Source organism: Jaculus jaculus, chromosome 1, assembly GCF_020740685.1.
Source record: "Jaculus jaculus isolate mJacJac1 chromosome 1, mJacJac1.mat.Y.cur, whole genome shotgun sequence".
Lineage (NCBI taxonomy): Eukaryota > Metazoa > Chordata > Mammalia > Rodentia > Dipodidae > Jaculus > Jaculus jaculus.
In genome coordinates, this window is record NC_059102.1 from 323,378,259 (window position 1) to 323,396,328 (window position 18,070).

General features: G+C 45.4%; 1 protein-coding gene and 1 long non-coding RNA gene across 2 annotated transcripts in view; one reads left to right on the forward strand and one right to left on the reverse strand.

Annotated features, from left to right (window-relative positions):
* The window catches only part of Smyd3 (SET and MYND domain containing 3), a 619,144-nt gene that overhangs the window by 391,107 nt on the left and 209,967 nt on the right, over window positions 1–18,070 (reverse strand). The window lies entirely within an intron of this gene.
* Window positions 8,351–17,619, forward strand: LOC123457639. Its single transcript, XR_006635090.1, has 3 exons — window positions 8,351–8,441; window positions 8,582–8,648; window positions 17,506–17,619. It is a non-coding gene; the product is annotated as an uncharacterized LOC123457639 (long non-coding RNA).

Genomic DNA, 18,070 nt, shown 5'->3' on the forward strand with positions numbered 1-18,070 from the left:
TTTGTGAAGGAGGCGCCCAGCTACACACCCCATAGAAGGCAGCTGGATTGTGGTACTGAACATCTGATTTCATGCAAAAAAAGATAACTTTCTGAAAGCCTTGCACTTTCAGCAGCATAGTTAACGAACTGCTTCCAGAAGCTGCTGTAAAGACTTAACAGCTGAGCTAGAGATTCCCTTCCAGCCCCTGACTTCCCCAAAGCTACTTACTGTAGCCCAGCAAGTCTGCCCTCGTCCCGATGGACAGCCTCCCTGTAGAGCTGGCTGTAGGTGATGGAGACACACCCACTGTTCTCACTGAAGAGCGGAGATGCTGCTGTTGGCCCCATCGGGTCTTTGGCACGTCCTCAGAGCAGACCCATGGGCTAAAATCTCTCCTCTCTTCCCCGGGAAACTGCTGAGACGAAAGCAGCCCCAAAAACCTAATGCAGCCCCTTCTCATTTCCATTTCTTCTCAGGACAACACTGAAGAAAGGATGTGCTTTCGGTATTTGAAGCTAATTTTTATGTTTCTACTAGTACCCGTATGATTGACCCATTATTATTAAACTACAGTTTTTAATGAAACTCCATTTCACTGTAACATCTAAAATACTGCAGCTGGAATTGATTAATTATACCCTAGAACAAAGTAATAGCAGACTTCCCCATTTCAAATACATAATGGGAAGCTGCTGTTTTACACTTCCAATTATATGAGAACGGACAAAGTAATATACCCTCCCTATCAGCAAATTCCAAGAATCTTCCTTTATCCTCCCCCCCCCCCAGTCAGTCCTCGTTAATGACAGGAGCATATCGTAATTTAATTAGCTGACATTGACTGGCAATCTACCCACTTCTTTTTAATTGGAATCATTTCACAGAACTATCCATAAAGGCCCATTTTGCATAACTAATAACCTTCATAAACAAGACCTTTGGAAAACTGCTGACTTTCACAGAAATACGCAAAACATTTGGATATAGTCACTGTGTCCCGCTTAACTGAAGACACAAGAGTTTTCTCTGCAAAGTTACAAGTATGGCTGATTCTAGAAGCTTGAAACTGCTACAGGGATAGCACAAAAGTGCCAGCAGTCAACTTGCCCACCACCTCCAACGCATCATGCCAGGCGGTAGAGCACTCCCTGGTGCACCATGCCAGGCTGTGGAACGGCCCGGTGAGCCGATGTAAAGGAGCAGCAGTTATGCTTTGAGCACGTGAGGAGAAGCCCAATGGAGCTCCAAAGGAGGTGAAAGAAAGGCGCCTTTGAAGCTCGGGGTTCAAGGCCAGCCTGTGAAACGGCAAGACCCCTTTGGAAACAAATATGATGAGAAATGTAATAATAACAAAAAGCCATCTTCATTGCCTTAACCTACCTGCGAATGGTTTGGACTCCATCTCTACAACACAATGATGGTTCCAGGAACTGGACTCGAGATAGCACGCATGTGCACGTGTGTGTGCATGGAGACTAAGCAAATGGTAACTCCTAAAAAGTGTGCAAGCATTCTCATTGACAATACAATACCCATGGCAACAACAACAGCAAAACACAAAGTAATTTTTAGTCAGGCTCCTTCCTTTTATAAAATGCTAAGCTTCCTAAAAGTATATTTTTAGCCAGGCACGGTGACACACGCCTTTAATCCTAGCACACGAGAGGCAGAGGTAGGAGGATCGCTGTGTATTCAAGGCCAGCCTGAGACTACATAGTGAATTCCAGGTCAGCCTGGGCTAGAGTGAGACCCTACCTTGAAAAAACAAACAAAAAAAAGTGTGTATGTGTGTGTGTGTGTGTGTGTGTGTGTGTGTGTATACATACATACATATATACATACATATATATATATATATATATATATAGAGAGAGAGAGAGAGAGAGAGAGAGTTTATTTTTATTTATTTATTTGAGAGCAACAGAGAGAGAAAGAGGCAGATAGAGAGAGAGAGAATGAGTGTGCCAGGGCCTCCAGCCACTGCAAACGAACTCCAGACACGTGTACCCCCTTGTGCATCTGGCTAACGTAGGTCCTGGGGAACCAGGGTCCTTAGGCTTCACAGGCAAGCACTTAACCACTAAGCCATCTCTCCAGCCCAAGCATATTTTTAAAATAGAAACACGAGGAGCTGGGAAGATGTCTCAGTGGCTAAGAGCACTTGCTGTGTAAGCATGAAGACCTGAGTTCAGACCCCACACATAAAGCAGGGCCATGCATGCCTACACCCCCAGTAATGAGACAGGAGGCAGGAGAATCACTGGAGTTTCCACATCAGCCAATCAACCAAAAGACAAAGAGGGGATGGCAAGAAGGCTTAACAGTTAAGGCACATGCCTGTGAGACTAGGGGCTCATGTTCAACTGTCCCGGTCCCATGTAAGCCAGATGCACACTGATGTGAGCACGTGAAGTCAAACATGCACACAAGCGGGCACAGGCATCTGGAGTTCAACTGCAGTAGCTGGAGGCCCTGGCATGCCAACTGATTCTCCCTTTCTCTCCCTCCCTTCCTCCCTCCCTCTCTCTCTCTCCCATTCTCTTGCATATAAAAAGGCCAGTCTGTTGGATTTGCCTCAAAAAAGAGAGAGAGAGAGAGAAAGAACTCCAGGTCAAGTGAGGGAATCTCTTTGAAGTAAGCTAGGAGAGAAATGGAGAGGATACACGACATCTTCATCTGGTTCCACACGGCTACACACAGACTATGTCCACATGCACACACATGTGCATACACCACATGTACACACATCGAAAAGGAAATATGAAAAAACACTCACTTAAAACATGATTACATTTTCAATCCATGATATTGCCTACACATAGCTGCCCAGGCATCTGCTTCTCTTCTCTTTTTCTTTCTTTTTTTTTCTTCCCAAGGCAGGGTCTCACTCTAGCCCAGGCTGACCTGGAATTCACTATGTAGTCTCAGGCTGGCCTCAAACTCACAGCGATCCTCCTACCCCTGCCTCCCGAGTGCTGGGATTAAAGGCGTGCGCCGCCACGCCCGGCTCTGCTTCTCTTTTCTTGAAAGGGTCCCGATATCATAGAGGTTTCACTAAGAAGCACCAGTGTCCTGGGTTCCCTGGCCACAGTGCAGTCGTGTTCCCTGTGTGCAGGAGAGAGGGCGTGAGCCTGAAGTCACACATAAATCTCACTCTCAGCTCTTCTGCTGCAGCTACGATGTGACAGTGACCAGATTCATTAACTATTCTGAGCTTCAGCTTTTCATTTATGAAATGAAAGCAGTGATACTGACGCCTAATTTGCAAAGTTGTCAGGAAAATTAGTCATGTATGTAAAGGGTTTAGCAGTGAGTAGCTGCTCAATGAATACAGCTTTTTTTCTCACAATTAATACACATTAAATTGGTTAATATGGGTTGTTGAGACCAAATTAAGTAATTCTGTGCCAGTGTTTAGAGACTTAAAAGCACAGCTTTCATCCGCACCTGAACGTCACTGAATCAAAGGCAAGCTTCACAGGGCAGTTCCTGCCCCGCATCTGAATTTATTGCCAATGTGCCGTTACTGATGAGCTGTTCATCAAGTGGTCCTGATGAGGGAAACGCGGTGCACACAGCCCGGCTGCAGAGCCAGATGATCCAATGTTAACTCAGTGGATTTCTGGCTGTGTATCTTCTATCAAGTAGCTTAATATTCTTTTTTTTTTTTAAACAAAAGCAGCTTATGTATTTATTTATTTGAGAAATAGAGAAAGAGTGAGAGAGAGAATGGGCATGCCAGGGCCTCGAGTCACTGCATACAAACTCATATGCATACGCCACCTTGTGCATCTGGCTTACATGGGTGCTGGGGAAATTGAACCTGGGTCCTTAGGCTTCATAGGCAAGTACCTTAACCACTAAGCAATCTCTCCAGCCAAGCTTAAGATTCTTAATGACTTTGTGTTTAGAAAAACAGAAATGATAACAACAGAGTCCATGCGAGACATCATGAAGATGAACCAGGCCATGCAAGCTATGTGTATTCTTGGCACATATGCCAAAAGGTCAATAGATGGTTGTGGCTGTTACCCAATTGGTGACAATAGAAGAACAAATCTGATACAGATGAGTTACAGAGGTTTAGAAAGATTAAAATATCATGGGCTGGAGAGATGGCTTAGCGGTTAAGCGCTTGCCTGTGAAGCCTAAGGACCCCGGTTCGAGGCTCGATTTCCCAGGACCCACGTTAGTAAGATGCGCAAGGGGGCGCACACATCTGGAGTTCGTTTGCAGAGGCTGGAAGCCCTGGCGCGCCCATTCTCTCTCTCTCCATCTGTCTTTCTCTCTGTGTCTGTCACTCTCAAAAAAAAGAAAGAAAGAAAGAAAGAAAGATTAAAATATCTTAGGGATGTTCTAGAGGCAGGATTTTTTTTTTTTTTTTCCCGAGGCAGGGTCTCACTCTAGCCCAGGCTGACCTGGAATTCACTATGGAACCTCAGGGTGGCCTCAAACTCACGGCAATCCTCCTACCTTCGCCTCCTAAGTGCTGGGATTAAAGGTGTGCGCCACCGCGTCCCTCTTTAGAGGCAGGAATTTTATTCTAGGTCTGCCTATTTCAAAGCTCATTTTCAGCCCTATGGCTGAAATCACTCTTCAACCAGGTTTAATTTTTTTTTTTCACTTACACGTCACTTTTATCGCAGCACTCTTTTTTTTAAATATATTTTTTTAATTAATTAATTAATTTATTTATTTGAGGGCAACAGACACAGAGAGAAAGACAGATAGAGGGAGAGAGAGAGAATGGGCGCACCAGGGCTTCCAGCCTCTGCAAACGAACTCCAGATGCGTGCGCCCCCTTGTGCATCTGGCTGACGTGGGACCTGGGGAACCGAGCCTCGAACCAGGGTCCTTAGGCTTCACAGGCAAGCGCTTAACCGCTAAGCCATCTCTCCAGCCCTTATTGCAGCACTCTTTATAACAGCCAAGAGACAGAATCGGCCTACGTGCCTCTCAACTGGTGAATGCCCTGTATGTGTGGTGTATTATTTAGTCATTAAGACAACAGACCATGCCATTTGTAGGAAAATGGACCAGTCATCATGGGAAGTGAAATGAGCCAGACTCAGATAAATGTCACATGTTTTCTCACATGTGGAATCTTTAGTACACAACAGGAAGGCAGCAAAATCAACTGTATCCTTCTAGGAAATGCAGTCTCTCAGCCTCCATCTGGGGTAAGAGAGTTCAGTCCATGGTCATGTTTTTGCACTCATTCAAAACAGAAGGTCACGGTGGTAGAGGAGACAGTTCATGTCATGGCAGATAGGAGCAGAGACTGCAATCACAGTTAGCTAACATGTATTTACTAAATATTCATAGTGTGTTGGGTGTTAGGAACACAATCATGAACAAAGCAGGCCTCCCTGGCCTCAGGGAGTTTACATATCTGGGAGAAACAGGAGACAGAAAGGTCATCACAATATAAGAGGACATGTACTTTGACAAGGACTGGGCAGTAGTCACCTCTTATCCAAAGGACAAGTGTCCTAAGACCCCCCATGAGAGTCTGCCTGCACTAACAGGTATAAATGAGCTCTACCTCCTTTTTTTTTTTTTTTTTTTTTTTTTGGTTTTTCTAGCTCAGGCTGACCTGGAATTCACTATGTAGTCTCAGGGTAGCCTCGAACTCATGGCGATCCTCCTACCTCTGCCTCCCGAGTGCCGGGATTAAACGCGTGCACCACCACACTCAGCTCCTTACCCCCCCTTTTTTTTTCTATATGTATACACCTATGACAAAGAGTGGCTTACAAATCAAGTACAGTAAGAAGTTAACATTGGTGATACAGCAGAACAATTAATTATAACAAGATACTGCAATAACCCTGCCACCATCGCTACGCTTATACTTTGGGACAATTGCTGTGTAAAACAAAGGTTACATAATGCAGCACCTTGTGATACCACAGCAGTTGATATGATAAACAATATGGCTACCCAATGACTATGTGGCAGAAACAATGTAAAATATGGATATGCTAGGCAGGGTTGACCCATGTCCCAGTCAGGACAGATGTGGGACTGTGAAAGATGGCATCATGCCACTCAGAATGGCATGTGATTTCAATTGCACAAGTAATTTACTTTTGAGATCATCAACATAGTATTGTTAGGCCACAAGTGAACCTAGGTAACTAGAACTGTGGACACTGAGGTCATGAGTGAGGAAAGCCTGTTGCACACAGTGGTTAGGGAACACCACTCAGGTAGTACAGGGAAGCTAATATGTGCAGAACTTTCAAGAAGAATCCTACTAATAAAACTGCTTACATTTGTCTCCATTGTAATCTAGAAAAGACTTTAAGAAAGAACACCAAAACTTCCAAAGACATCTATCCACTCAAGACACTCGAGTATGAAAGAATCAAGTTCCAATACAGACAGATCTAAAAGAAGGAATATGCAAGTCAGGCGTGGTGGCGCATGCCTTTTAATCCCAGCAGTTGGGAGGCAGAGGTAGGAGGATCACCATGAGTTCAGGGCTGCCCTGAGATGACACAGTGAATTCCAGGTCAGCCTGAGCTAGAGTGAAACCCTACCTTGAAAAACCAAATAAATAAATAAATAAATAAAATAAAAGAAGGAATATGTGTTTAGCCTGAGATCAGGATGGCAAGTAACCATGCCTGCTGAGTAAGGCCAAAGGTATGAGATAAAGACCCTCCCTGCCAGCACATCTCTTTCCCCACCAAATGATGATCTTTTTATTTATTTTTTAAAATTTATTTTTATTTATTTATTTGAGAGAGAAAATGAGAGTGACAGCAAGCGAGAGAGAGAGAGAGAGAGAGAGGGAGGGAGAGAATGGGCACGCCAGGGCTTCCAGCCACAGCAGACTGACTCCAGATGCATTCGCCCCCTCTGCATCTGGCTTATGTGGGTCCTGGGGAATTGAACCGAGGTCCTTTGGCTTTGCGGGCAAGTGCCTTAACCACTAGGCCATCTCTCCAGCCCAAACGATGATCGTTTTACAAGGGGGAAAATCTTCCCTTAGCACCCAGAGAAGAAGGAATGAATGACAATGGCTCTCAGGAAGGACACATGAGACCCAGGCATGGTGAGGCATATCATACTGATGAACACAATGCTGTCCTAGAGACCTGCGGTTCTGGGAATGGAAATGAAGCAGACCCCCAGAGGAAGGGAAGCAGTGGCCCCCCACAACCAGCCTTCAGAGCCACAGACATGTAACTCACAGGCAGGAGCCACGATGCAATCTGAAAGGAGGAGGGGTAGCCATGGGAGAGAACATTCTAGACCCCTTCAAGCTGCTCCTATTTCTGTGAAAGCTAACAGTATTCAACAAACTGTTCAACAAATGGCAGAAGGCTCAGGAGATGGATCAGTGAGTAAAATGACTTCTTCCTAGCATGGGAACCTGACTTTGGATCGCCAGGGCACACGTGAAACTTGGACAGGACAGCCCACAACCGTAATCCCAGCACTGGGGAGACACAGGAGGATGTCTAGGCCTTGCTGTCAAGCTAGTCTAGCTGAATTGATAAGTTCATAAGTGTGAGAACCTATATCAAAAAATAAGGTAGGGCTAGAGAGATGGCTTAGTGGTTAAGGCGCTTGCCTGTGAAGCCTAAGGTCCAGGTTCAATTCTCCAGGTCTCACGTAAGCCAGATGCACAAGGGGGTGCATGTGTCTGGAGTTGGTTTGCAGTGGCTAGAAGCCCTTGGGCGCCCATTCTCTCTCTCTCTCTTTCGCTCTCTCTCTCTGTCTCTGATAAATAACTAAAAACAAATAAATTTTAAAAAAATAAGGCGGAGGGCTGGAGAGATACCTTGGCAGTTAAGGAGCTTGCCTGCGAAGCCTAAGAATGCTTGTTCAAATCTCCAGGTCCCACATACAGCCAGATGCAAAAAAAGTGACGCAAGTGTGCAACGTCGCACATACGCACAAGGGGGTGCATGCTTCTGGAGTTCATTCAGAGTGGCTGAAAGGTCCTGGCATGCCCATTCTCCCCCAGTCTCTTTCTCTCTCAAAAGTAAAATTAAAATTAAAAAAAAAAAAACATAAGGTGGAGAGCAGCTGGGGAGGACTCTTTGCCCTCCACATGCATGTATATATACATGCACCCCCACCACAATAACATACACAAACACACACACACAAACATGCATACACACATGCAAGAAAACAAAATATTAGACCCTCCCCCCACGTTTCTCTGCTCTGCTGGCAGAAGCACCCAGTATGTTCACAATATCTCAACTTGCTGCCATCTGAATCCCTGTCTGCAGCTCAGGTTAAAGCAGGGGCTGCCTGGCACATTTCTCAATGTAAGCTGCAAACTCTGGCTGGGCAAACCCTGGGAAAAGGGACAGGCTCCGGCTCCCTTCATTTCCCAGGTAGAGGAAAGGCTCGCCCTGGGGAGCAGTGGCAGTTCTGATGATTTATTGCTGGAGAAAGGCCACACCTCACGGGGTCCCTGTCACGAGCCGCAGGTACAGCCCCGGGAGCAGCTCTCATTTAGAGTGAGGTGGGAGAGAGAAGCCGGGCAAGGGTCCACAAAGACGGGCCTTTATTACATGTGAAGCGGGACGTGCTCTGTCCGCACTTAACATTCCAAGGCTTCTCTTTACAGGCAAAGGCCGCTGGGCAGAGGAAGAATGGAAGGAAGAAGATGGAGGAAAACAGCAGCCTGCTATTCGGTAAGCATTGAGTCAAGCGTACTGCACCGGGCATTTCAAAGAAAATGTGATACAGTGACACTTAAAATGAAAAGCCTAATTCCTGTTCTAGTCTCCCCACCTCCAACTTCTGAGGGTGGATCCTTTTCATGTTGGAAAGGGACAATCGTCTGTTAAAAACATGCAATTGGACCCAAAACAGGGCAGGGCTCCTCCAGAACTAACCCAGCCCGCAGCATGTGAGGTCTTCTCGAGATAGCAGCAGAGAAACACCAGTCCTCAGGCTGGTGCTGGACAAACGTGGCTGAACTGGTCACGGAAGTGGCATTGCTAAACTCAGCCACCCAGGCCTTCCCCCCCCCCCCCCCCCCCCCCCCCCCCCCCCCCCCCCCGTCCACCCTCAGGTGGAGCCACGCCTCTTGCTTCGTGATGTCTGGGTTAGTTTTGTATGGTTCTCCCTAAGATGTTTCAGAGGACGGTATTAGATCCACAGAAGTAATATTTTTTTTTCCTTTCAGAAGGGAAACTTCACTAACAAAGAGATTAACTCTGCTCTATAAGCAAATTGCATTAAAAATAATGAGACAGACAAAGAAAAGCTTTTATTACTTTAATGGATTCAGAAGCTGGAAGCATTATTGAAATCAGCAATATGCCAGTTACTCTAATCCAATATAATCATGCCGTAAAAAGTACAGTTTAGGAATATTTCTGCTACATCAGACAAAAATCCAAGTTATAGCTAGGTATGGTAGCTCACACTTGTAATCCCAACACTTTGGAGGTAGAGGCAGAAGGATTAGGAAGAGTTCAAGACCCTACTCAACTACATAATGAGTTCAAGGCTAGTCTGGGTTATATGAGACTATGTCTCAAAATGTGAAGAAAAAAAAAAAAACCTCCAAGGTATGCTAATTACATAGAATATTAAAAATGGGTTGGAGAGATGGCTTAGTAGTTAAGGTACTTGCCTGCAAAGCCTAAGGACCCAGGTTCAATTACCCAGTACCCACATAAGCCAGATGCACAAGGTGTTACATGTATCTGAGTTCATTTGCAGTGGCTGAAGGCCCTGGCACACTCAATCTCTCTTTCTCTTTCTTTTTTTTCTCTCTCTCTATCTGCTTCTCTCTCTCTCAAAATAAGTATATGAATAAAATATATTTTAAAAACTGTTTAAATAGAGCCAGGCGTGGTGCCATACACCTCTAAGCCCAGTACTTAGGAGGCAAAGGTAGGAGAATAGCTGTGAGTTCAAGGCCACCCTGAGACTAATTCCAGGTCTCACTGGGCAAGAGTGAAACCTTATCTTGAAAAAAAAAAGTTTAAAGAGAATATTAAAATTAACTTCAAATCTTAATGACTTCAAATAGAGATCACATTCTAATTTCTGTGTGTGTGTTTGTGCATGTGAGCGCTCATCTATCCATACGCTGGCACACCTCTTAAGACAAGATCTCTCCCTTCACCCAGAGCTGTCACTTGCGGTCATCAAGTTCCGAGGACTCTCCAGTCTCTGCTTTGAGGACTGGGGTTACAGATGTACATGGCCACACCTACTTTTTTATGTGGGTCATGGGGGGGTGAACTTGGGCCCTCACGTTTAAGCAGCAAGCATATTTTTTTTTTTTTTTTGGTTTTTCGAGGTAGGGTCTCACTGTAGCCCAGGCTGACCTGGAATTCTCTATGGAGTCTCAGGGTGGCCCCGAACTCACGGCGATCCTCCTACCTCTGCCTCCCGAGCGCTGGGATTAAAGGCGTGCGCCACCATGCCCGGTTTTTTCAGATTTTTTTCTTTTTTTAAATTTTTATTTATTTATTAGAGAGAAGGGAGGAGAGAATGGGCACACGAGGGCTTCTAGCCACTGCAAACAAACTGCAGATGCATGCGCCACCATGTGCATCTGCTTACATGGGTTCTGGGGAATTGAACCTAGGTTCTTAGGCTCTGCAGGCAAGCACCTTAACCACTAAGCCATCTCTCCAGGCCTCAACAAGCACTCTTAACTCTTAACTACTGAAACATCTTAGAAGACATAAAGTTTATTATAAGTAAAACACACACACACACACACACACACACACACACACACACATGGCTATCTACAACCTAACAAAGATTCTTCAGTCAGGTAACCCATATCTTATGAAGACTGTGATTCTATACATTCCTCATTTGAATCAAGCATTTGCTGCAATATGCATAAGAAAACTGTTTTGCATTTGCAACTATACAGAAACTCAGTTTCTGACTCATCTCACTGGGTCTGATTCTAGTGAAGAACGCAGTAGCATGACATTAACACAAATGTTCTACATGAGCTTATATTCTGCTGTCTTGAAAGAAAACATCAGTCCTTTACCAGAAAACCTAACATCCAAAGAAATAAATGTCACTCCCAAAAGGACAACATATGCAATAATAGTTCGTCCTTTCTCCAAACATATCACATTTCCTGGCAATTAGCTTGTCACCATTCTGCCCCAATCTTGACACATCATTTTCAGGTAACCTAAGGGCACAAAGACTGATAGAAGCTAATAATTACACTTCACTCATTTTGAAGGCTTCTTTCTTTCCTTTTCTTTCTCTCTTTCCTTCTCTACTATTGTTCAATTGTACAACACCCTCTTATTCAACAAAAAATATAAATCACCAATCTTAGGTTCATCTTTAATTTCAGCAAGAGCACAGTAAATGGCTATAATTAAACTTGGAGGGAAAGAATTCATCTCTCTGCACATTTGTGATTAAAACCACTCATTCTAAATCATCTCAAAATCTTGTCCCAGCCACCACGAAATGATTTTACCATGTTCAACAACCCCCACCAAAAAAATACCAAACTAAAAAATCCACTGTGGGGCTGGAGAGATGGCTTAGTGGTTAAGCGCTTGCCTGTGAAGCCTAAGGACCTTGGTTCGAGGCTTGACTTGCCAGGACCCACGTTAGCCAGATGCACCAGGGGGTGCATGTGTCTGGAGTTCATTTGCAGTGGCTGGAGGCCCTGGCGCGCCCATTCTCTCTCTACCTGCCTCTTTCTTCTGTGTCTGTCTGTTGCTCTCAAATAAATAAATAAAAATAAACAATTTTTTTTTAAAAAATCCACTGTCCAATAGACATCATCAATCTAACAGAGTGTTCTCTGTGCAAACTAGAAAGCACACAGCACCACACACATAAACTCAACATGACTATGGATGCACACGGACAAATCAATACAAAAGTCGTGTGAATAAGCAACTTGGTAATTAAGCCTTCTGCCATTAGGGGTCAAGTACCCACTGTAGCAGACAGCCTCAGGTTGCTGGGATGGACCTCAGACCAGACACAGGAGGAAGAAGGGATTCATTGAAGCTTACAGATCCAGAGGAAGTTCTGCAACGGCAGAAGCTGCCCCACCCCCCCTTTCACAGGACCAAGCAATGAGAGAAAAAAGCTGAAAACAACCACACCAGCACAAGCAAGCACACTCCAGGGATCCCAGACGAAGCTCAACACTTTGCATATCTTAGACAGAATTCCAGGACTAGACCCTCAGATCCACCCAGTGAGATGGTTATGACCCAAGATCGACTTTACCAAACCTATTTTGGTTGGAGTCAAGGGGGCCCCTGAATCACACCAAGAGCTACCAGAGTAAGACCTGGTCTCAGAATAACAACAAAAATCATGTTTGCTTCACATCTGTTCAGAGTTAACAGGCGCTTCCTATTCAGGCCTTATCTGAGTAAGCCCGAGGAGCCACATGGTCTGGGACGAAAGACAAGGGCTGCCCAGGCCCCACTGCATGCTGCCTGTCCTCCTCATAGGGTCCGTCCCCTATATGCATGTTTTGGCCTCTTTGCAGGTTATGTTTTGGCCTTGCTGGCAAAGTGTCCTCCCAGAGGCTCTGACTACCCAGTCTCACTACCCAGCATGTGGAGAGGGAAACCAAGGCAGGGAAGTAAATAACACATCCAAGAGCAGACAAGGGGCAAGTGCCACAGTATGGTCTTCACCACAATATGTTCTGCTTGGATAAGAAACTGTGGCAATTATTTTTCTTATGAACTCATGCTTTCAAAGTCAGGCTTTCATTCAGTCAGACATCATGCGTAGATGAAAGAAACAGATGCTAACATACATTTCTTCTCAATTTGTTCCCTTTCATCATGTTCTCTGGGAGATGCAAAAGGCCTTTCTTAATACCAGGTCCTCTAAAACTATGACAGGATCACTGGCTAATGTGTCCTAAGGGATGGAGTCACCCCCACACCCAGCACTACTGACACGAGAAGCAGCTCTTGCCTTATCATAGGTCCGCTTCCTTTTTTGGTATCCGTGGCTCTGGTGAATCACACAGGGGACTGCTACAACCCTATCGACCCCTGGTAGAGCTGAGACTCTGCAAGCCAGGCGATATACTGGGAGGCTTTGAAATCTCAAGCATCACAAACCCACTAGCTTCTGATTACTGCCTTTGAGGATCCAGACCCATGGTTCAGATGAAAGATGAGATTTACAAAGAACTGTGTTTGTTGCTAGAGAGATTCCAACAGACTGGAGACTGCAGGAAGCTGAGGGGCTTAAATGACTCTAGCTAATGGGTTCTTCCCCTCTGGCTCTGCACTCAGAGAGAAGGGGCAGGTGCAGGTGCAAACCAAGGGAGAAGCAGACCTCCAAATGAGTGACGACTCAGGAGCACCAGCCACGAGAGCCCGGGTTGCAGCCACGGTCTAGAGTAGGGGAATGGCTGACTGCAAACTGACGACTCTTATCCTGAATGCTGCCACTTTCAGGTAAAAATAGATTTGCTATTCTCCCGGACCCCATTTCTCCATTGTTGGTGAAAATGAAACAGCTCTGTAGGTTTGTAACTGATGTGTCTGACGCTAAATTTCATCCAGGACCCGCTGTCCTTGGAAATGCCCAGCAAGAAAAGAAAACCATCTTGAGCTGCAAAAATGCACATTTTGACAGGAAGCCATGAGATGTGTGACAGACAATCTCCACTGGGACAAAATGCAGTTCTCTTTGCAAGTTTACCGCACATTTTAAGTTTCTCTTTGAACAAGCACCTTAAGAAAACTAAGCAACCAGACACAGTGACTCACTCCTGTGATTCTAGCATTTGGGAGGTGGGGCAGGAGGACCAGGGGTTCAAGGTCATCCTCAGCTCCATAGGGAGGTTCCAGGCTGGCCTGAACTATATGAGATCCTATCAAAAATAACAAAAGGGCTGGAGAGATGGCTTAGCGGTTAAGCGCTTGCCTGTGAAGCCTAAGGACCCCAGTTCAAGGCTCGATTCCCCAGGACCCACGATGGGGTGCATGCGTCTGACGTTCATTTGCACGGGCTGAAGGCCCTGGCACGCCCATTTTCCATCTGCCTCTTTCTCTGTCTGTCACTCTCAAATACATAAATAAAAATAAACAACAAAAAGACAACATGTTTCTATTTTTTGGTGTTGTGTATACTTGTGTGTGTTCATGTGTGAGGACGGGCGTACGTGTGTCACAGCACGCACGTGGAGGTCAGGGACAGCTTTCCAGCAGACTCTTGCTGAATCTTCCTCACCCTGCACCTTGTTTGTAGCAGGCTCTGTCGTTATCATTGCTCACTGTTTGTACTGGTCCACGTGCTCCTGGGAGGTTCCCCTACCACCCATTTGGGTGCTGGAGTCCAGAAGCTTCCAGCTTTGACAAGGGATATAACCTCCGGTACTCAAACATGCAAGGCAAGCGCTTTATTACTGAGCCAGCTCCCCAGACTTTATTTTCGCTTACTCAGAAATACCTAGTAAAAATAGAGTAGGGAATAGAATTTTGTGAGGTTTTCATTGTTTTTGTAATCATAGGGAATGAATTCAGCATTTTGTGCATGCTAAATACACGGCCTACACCCCAGCCCTTGTAACTTTTCTGTTTTGCTTTGTTTGTTTTTTGAGGTAGGATCTCACTCTGGTCCAGGCTGACCTGGAATTCACTATGTAGTCTCAGGGTAGCCTTGAACTCTTAGTGATCCTCCTACCTCTGCCTCCCAAGTGCTGGGATTAAAGGCGTGCACCACCACGCCTGGATCCTTATAAATTTTTAAAAAATACAATTCACTGAAAAATGTGAAAGAGCTTAGAATTTTTAGCATATCAAGTGCTCAATTGCAGAAGAACTACAGACTGAATATGAGTGCTGCTCTCACTGGTAACCAGAGAACCTTCTGTACGGAGATGGCAATAGACACTGAGAAGGCATCAAAGCAGGAAACAAGGGGTAGCCAGGGCTCAGCACCAAAGAAGATTTCTAACACACCCTCTGTGGTGGTTTGATTCAGGTGTCCCCCATAAACTTAGGTGTTCTGGATGCTAGGTCCCCAGCAGATGGCAACTTGGGAATTAAAGCCTCCTGGAGGCAGTGTATTGTTGGAGGTGGGCTTATGGGTGTTATAGCCAGCTTCCTCTTGGCAGTGTTTGGCACACTCCCCTGTTGCTGTTGTCCATCTGATGTTGGCCAGGAGGTGATGTCCACCCTCTGCTCATGCCATCATTTTCCCTACCATCATGAAGCTTCTCCTGGAGTCTGGAAGCCAAAATAAACCACTTTTTATGCCACAACCTGTTCTTGGTTGGGCATTTTCTGCCAGCAATGCGAACCTGACTGCATCACTAATATTAGTACCAAGAAGTGGGATTATTACTGTTAGAAACCTGACTCTGTGGCTTTGGCCTCTTGGAACTGCTTTGGAGGAGGAAGGCAGACGACTTTGCAATCTTAGTCTAGGAGTCGCCTTGCAATGCTGTAAGTGCTGTAAGTGCTGTAAGGTTTGATGGACCATTCTGGTCAGAGTTCAAAGACCTGAATGCAGAAAGAACTATGGACTATGAAGTTTGGGGGAAGATGAGAAAGAGCTTTGCCTAGGCGGGGCTAGAAGCAGTTTGTGTGAGAGGCTTGCTGAAATGCCCATGTCCTGAGAACTTGTGCAGGGCTGCATTGCATAGAAATGGACTGGTGTGAACAGAGGGATATAGCACAGAAAAAAAAAAAAAAAATGAAATCTTTGGGCCAAAACTGCTACCCATTCAGCTTCGATTGTTTGAGAGATTACAACCATTGAGATTAGGCCAGCTGACCTGCACTGGGACAACAGGAAGAATGCATACTCTTTTGAAGGGGCCTGAATGCTGAAGGTGCCCTGTTCTTCTAAGTCTGCTTTATTGCCTCCTGGTTGGCAGCCCACCTGGTATTATGGAGTATAAGAAATGCACAAAAGGAGGGTCATTAAATTTGCAACACAGTTTTGTATTTTGGAAATGGACATGGCAACATGATGCAAGCTTGCTGGATCACCTGTGTGAAGGCCCTGTGGAGCTATGAGGATGAACTGTGGGTTGCAGTTTCAGACCTAATGGACATATCAGGGCTATGGGAAGACTGCCAACGAGAGCCACCAGCACCAGATGAAGTTTTTCAAGACTGTGAGTTCCTGGCTGGAAGGGCGGAATTGGAACTCCAGAGACTCATCACTTGTTAGAGTTGTTGGACTTGGAGCTACAGAGTTTGATGGTTGCCCCATTTAAATCTTATACTGGTTGAATATCTCTTTGCTCTGCCCAATGCCATCTTTTGCAGTGTGAGTGTTTATTCGGTGCCATTATGGGTTTTGAGGGTTTTTGGGGGAGGGATATTACAGCTCGTTTAAAAGACCTTGGACTATGGGGATGTTTGAACATCATTGAAATTGATAAAAACTATGGGGAATTTTAATGCATTGGATTTTACATCATGTATGGTTATCAGTTTATGGGGCCATGAGTGGACTATGTTATTTGATTCAGGTGTCTCCCATAAACTTAGGTGTTCTGAATGCTAGGTCCCCAGTTGATGGAAATTTGAGAATTAAAGCCACCTGGGAACATTGTGGAAAAGGAAGCCAAAATAATATAAGAGCCACGGGGTGGGGTACTGTCCTCCCAGCATGAACAAACTGGTGCATACTTGATCCCACAGTGATTCTGATACTCCTACTGAGGAACGCCCTCAGTGCAAAGGGGATGAGGGAGAGGAGACAAAAGAGAATCATATATAAAACTTCCAATAATTATGTTTATCTACACACTTGAGAGAAAGAGGCAGAGAGAGAATGGGTGTGCCAGGGCTTCCAGCCACTGCAAATAAACTCCAGACGCATGCGCCCCCTTGTGCAGCTGGCTTACGTGGGTCCTGGGGAACTGAACCAGGGTCCATTGGCTTTGCAGGCAAATGCCGTAACCACTAAGCCATCTCTACAGCCCTCAATAATTTTTTTTTAAATGGTGGAGGTAGCTCTATAGTGCAAGGAATAGCACAGTGGACTTCTAGGGGGAAAAAGACAACTGGATGTTGTAGTTCTGTTCTTGTTGCTGGGACAAAACACCTGACCAAAAGCAGCTGATGGGAGGAAAGGATTTACTTTAACTTACAGTCTCGAGGGCAAGCTTCATGATGGCAGGGAAAACCATGGCATAAGCAGAGGCTGAACATCACTTCCTTGCCACAGCAGATGGAAAACAGCAGTTGGAGAGTGAGCCAAACTAAAACCGGCAAGCTAATGAACCTGAAGGTTTACCCCCCAGCGACACGCTTCCTCTCGCAAGGCTCCCAGGTTGCCACCAGCTGGGGACCAAGCACTCTTACGACATGAGTTTATGGCGGACACCAACTCAAACCACCGTACTGGTGGAGTTGAGAAAAGCATGTATAAACAGTATTCAATCCCACTGCTTACAACAGAATGCCAAACGAAATGATTTGTTTCAAAGATTGGGTTCTTTCCCTCACAGGGTCTCTACAATCTCGGTAGGGACATAGGTGCCATAGTATTTTCTTTTTGACATCCTGGTTTGTGATTGTCCTCTTGCAGCTCTGCAGAGACCTGCCCAGTGACTGAGAAGAACGTGGATATTCTGGAGAAGGAGAACAAAGGGAGAAGGGCCCGGCCAGCCAAACTGGTCCCTCGCAATCAGGAACGAACAGCTTTCCTGGATGCCTTCCATAAACCTTCACCTATGTCTCCTCGGAACCCTTACTCCAGCTATGGTAAAGGCTGGGAAGCACATTACTCAGTTTATTCTTTCTGTAATAAACACCTGGAATGGTCAATTTATAAAGGGAAAAGGCTTATTTGGCTCATGGTTTCAGAAGTTTTAGTCCGTGATCGGTTGGTCCTTGGGACTGTTGACATCGTAACAGGAGTATATGCTGGAACAAGGCCACTACAGAATGAGACCCCACAATCCCTCAAAGGCACAAGGTCCAAGTTCATGTAAAGACCTCCTCTAGTCCGCTCTCTGAACAAGCCTGCCACCTGCCGCAAGGGTCAAGATGTTAACACAAGGGCCTTGGGGAGACATTTTAAATCCAAATTATAGTAGAAAAGTTCGTGGTTTGAATGAACTTAGGTCTTTAAAAAAAAAAAAAATAAGGGC